The sequence below is a fragment of the Palaemon carinicauda genome, chromosome 2 (genome assembly GCF_036898095.1).
Source record: "Palaemon carinicauda isolate YSFRI2023 chromosome 2, ASM3689809v2, whole genome shotgun sequence".
NCBI lineage: Eukaryota > Metazoa > Arthropoda > Malacostraca > Decapoda > Palaemonidae > Palaemon > Palaemon carinicauda.
Window position 1 is genome coordinate 21,937,087 of NC_090726.1, and position 5,000 is coordinate 21,942,086.

Here is a 5,000-nt window from a genome sequence, read left to right on the forward strand (position 1 = left end):
GTAAGTGTTAAACAACATTGGCTGGTAGTTTCTACCTTCAGCAGGTGCCAAGGTGGTCTCCCACAAGCCATTGCGCTCACGTATAAGGGAAAGGATATTCACAAACGAACTCTCCGACTCTGGGTAGTCTGCCTCGTATACAAGTTGCATGAAATAGTAAAATTTATACAATCGTGTAATAGAAAAATAATTAATATAGTTCCATACATTTTATATAAGTATTCATTTTCTTTGATTGTTTCTAATATAGTAACTATTAATATACCATAGTTTTTCAAAATATATCTGATTAATATATATATAAAAAACTCATATTGCAAAAACATCTCATATTCCCCTTCATCGTTAGATGTATTTTTATTCGCCCATTCAGCAAATCTTAGAAATACCATCTTTATTACCAAAGCCATCATTTATAATACTGAATATTTTCCTATTATCTTCCACAAAAAGGTAATCAAGAACATACTCAATTGCACTGGTGCTCATTACCTTACATGAAAATAACTAAAAATATTAATTTTGATACTGTGTCATTTTTAAGTGACTTATAATTTCATAACATCGCAATGAATGGAGATTCTCAAGATGAGTGTGTGTGTACATGAGCGTTTGAATATATCCTTTTATGCATTGGTAAAGTGACATTGAATTTATCTTTGTTACGGATTTCATCATGTTATAAAAAAATACTTACAAACTTAAAATAAACACAAAACTCCTTTACGACGTATTTGTAAGTATTAGTGTTAAATTGGTCCATTAACCTTATAAAGTCCGCTGTTTCAAGGAAGTGCTTCAACTGAATAACGAAGTTGTTCCATACGCTTGCTCTAGTTTTTACTTAATTTCCATCTATTTCAGGCAGATATAACCACCTCAGCGTGTTCACTTCGGTGCTACATGGAATACCCATTATAGAATTACCGGAAATTCGAGGAAATTCTCGTTAGAAGCGAGTGGTTGAGTCATTAAACATGCGAAAGGAGGCATGAAAGGTATTGCGTTATTGCTCCAGAGGCGATGAATTTTACTTGCAAATAGTCTTACAGAGAGAGTGTTTTGAAGGTCTAAATGTCACTCATGAATGTCAGAGGCAAGGGAGAGCACAATGCTCTTAGATACATTATATTTTCCTAGAACCTGACCATATATACATATGATCAGTGCTTAAGTATCCTTTGCATCAAGGTAGGACCAGGGGGCCCATGCAATGGCTGCTGATGACTGAGTAGGTAGACCTATAACCTCTCCTAAAACTCCCCATCCCTAAATCACAAGGATGGGGAAGTTGCTGACACTTCTAGAAACTATGGAACTCAAGAGGGACTTTAACTCCCGTCCAGCAGATTTCCAGTCAGGGATATTTCCAATAGGGTACCACAAGCCTCTCTTGTATAGGGAGGCGAGGGACAGGTTGATCTTAATCATTTTAGCCATAATTAGGTAATGTTTATAATTACTCTATATAAAGCATAATAAATATTTCAGTATTTCATCCACACATTTCAACATTTAAGTTACTGGCAGTTACGGAGCGTAGATATTTTTCATAAACGTTACGTAAAAGGAAATTGCATATGTCAATGATTTCGATTGGTCTGATATAGATATTCTCAGGAATAAAAGGAGTTTGTTATCAACATACTGATAAACATGTTTGAATTTTCTGACTGCTAAAATACTCATTAATCAATGATTTTAACCCATGTAAATTTAGTATATCACGCAATTACGCATGTCCTAGCACAGAGAAACCAGCAATTTATATATATATTTCTTTCAATATCATTTTTTCTTTTTTATTTCCTGATTACAAATGTGACCTTCAGTACACGGTCACATGTGTTATGGTAGCTTATCATATCACGATCTAATATTATTTTAGATATCATATATTTAGAAAAAGCGTTGATCTTTCAAAAAGAAACATTCTGGTTTATTTATGTCCGTTGAGGAACAAAAGGGGAGCTAATCTATGGAAATATTACCGTCGAAATATGATTGCATCGGAAATTTAAACATTTAAATTATTATTATTATTATTATTATTATTATTATTATTATTATTATTATTATTATTATTATCACTACTAAAAGCTAAGCTATAAACCCTCGTTGGAAAAGCCGGATGCTATAAGCCCAAGGGCTTCAACAGGGAAAAACAGCCCAATGAGGATAGGTAACAAAGAAAAAATAAAAATAAACGACAAAAGTAATGACCAATTAAAATAAACTTTTTAAGAACTGTACAAATATGACATATCTTTCATATATAAACCATAAAAACTTCTAAAGAAACAAGAAAGAGAAAAGAGATAGAACAGCATGCCTGGGTGTACCCAAACAAGATAACTCTGATCCAAGACAGTAGAAGTGATTGATACAGAGGCTACGGTACTATCCAAGAGTAGAGAACAATAGTTTGTTTTTGGAGGGTCCTTCTTCTACATAAGCTGCTTGCCATAGCTAGAGAGTCTCGTCTACCCTTACCAAGAGGAAAGTACCCACTGAACAATTACAGTGCAGTAGTTTCCCGCTTGAGCGAAGAAGAATTGCTAGGTTATCTCAGTATATAAGGACAGAGGAGAATGAGAAAAGAATAGGCCAGACTATTCGGTGAATATGTAGGTAAAGGAGAAAGTGAGCCGTAACCAGAGATAAGGATCTAATGAAGTACGGTCTAGTCAGTCAAAGGGCCCAATAACTTTCTAAAGGTAGTATCTCCCCGGGTTGCTGGTGCCCTGACCAATCTACTACCTTTACTGCTCTAGCAAACCCACAAAAATACCTATACATATTCTATAAAAAATACTTGCATCTTTGTCCGTTTTTCAGTGCCCTGTCTACGGATGCTGCACCTACTGCAAGATCCGAAATAGGAATACAGGAAATCTTTTTAATGTTGATCAAACTATAGATACACATCGTACTACTCCCACTGTATAATGTACAGTGTATATATCTAATGAAATGATGAACAACTTTGCATGCATAATTTGCGAGATTACCTCCCTAGAACATAAATCCCAAATTTATCGCCAAACCATTGTCAGTATTATCATGCAGGTCCCTGGTTCCCCTCGTGCCCTCCAACCATTAACTAATCAGCACCACTTTGCCATCTATTTTGAATTATAGTCAACCTTGATATTGATTCAATATGAGAACTCAATATCCTTTCAGCATTCTAAATCCAAATACTGTTTGTTTCACCTATGATAATTACGACTCCTATTTTCAGTATTTCAGAATGTCAGGAATAAGAAGTCCTTAGTTTGGCTGAAGAGTTTGGCTGATATCTATTTTTTGCAGCTGATTTTATGAGTGTTCTTAATCTCAGCTACTTTGATCATAGAAAATAATTATTGTTAATCAAATGCATTCGTATTCAAATCATTGGCAATTTAATATATATATAAGGCGAGAGAAACCTTTGAATGCTGCTTTATTAATGGTAAGGGCAGTGTACCCGTTTTCCTTTTTCATTGTCAAAATCACACCAAGCTTTGATTTTTTTTTTCACCTCTGAACTGAAAATGTACCCGGATTTTGCTCCAAATGTATAGTCACTTTACCGCAGTCTTTTGAGAGTTATGGTCCTCTGAAATTTAGTGACCTTAAAAATTCGACCCCCTTGAATTTTGAGCTTACCAATCTTCAAAACTATTAATTTTCGCTTTTATGACTTTGAAAATTATATTTCCATCACCGAAAAATAAAGATTTTGTTCTGTATTTCAAGTAAATCGGATAATATTTGACGGAGTTATAGTAAAAAATGGATTTTGACCTTTTGGGTCACTGTGACATTGAAATTGACTCTAGAGATCCAAATTTTAATGAAGTCTATTACTTGGTAATTTCCAATAATTCGGTCGAGTAGTTTTTCCACAAAGTTGTTAACAAAGAAGCTAAGAGACAAACAAACAAAACACACTGACAAAGAAATCTACCAAAAATGATACACCTTGCCCACCTAGCTGAGATGGGGTAGTAAAGGAATGCCAGATTGAGTAATTAGGTATGTGGAAGTGAAATATAAATGCAATGGATTTTCTGAATAATCACCAAATACTAAATTCACCTTATTAAAAGGATTTGCTAAATATGATATTCTCCTTTTCTCCTCTATTGAAATCCTAAATCTTAAGACATCAGGAAAGCTATAGAAAGGAAATGGGCCGATGGAAGCAATTAGATCCTAGCAAATAAAGAATCTTTCGGACGGATAAAGAAATTGTTAAAAATAGATAATTAATTTAGGTGTCTGAATAGAAACCTGCTCCACCTGAGATCAGAAAATCAATTAAGAGATTTTGAACTTGACGCAGAAGAGAACGAAAAGTCCTTCATTAGGGGATACTTTATTGGAATTCGTCGATAACTTTAATATGTAGAAGCAATTATAGTCTAATCGATATAACAACTTTCTACTTTAATAGTAAAAATTATAAGTCTAGCTTCTGGTTATATCTTAGTTGCCTGGACATACAAACAGAAAATGAATGAAGAGGAGGCTGCTTAGAAGATTGAATTCAACGTTCCTAATTATAAAACTGGTAAAGTCAATGATCTACTTTAGGATCTTCATACCGACATAGGCAATGAATTCATTGATATTATTACCAATTATAACTGGATCAATTCTCTGATTGTTACGTGAAGAGAATTTGTTAGGTCTGTGAAGTGATTTATATCATATGAAATGGGTATATGAACTAGCTCTATAAATATTTATATCCATAGTGATCCAATAATTTATTAGCTTGATAATAGTTTTGGGAATATCATCCTAAAATCATAAGTCCGATTAAGCTATTATTATTACCCTATATATAAGTTAATACATTAAACCTTATTGATATGCAAATCTATTGAAGCCAAAATAACTATATTATCAATATGGATCCATAATGTTAACATTTTGCTGATTTGTATACTGATACAGAGATGGTGAACTGGCCACATAAAACACAAGTCTTTTTTCTTGTCATTATC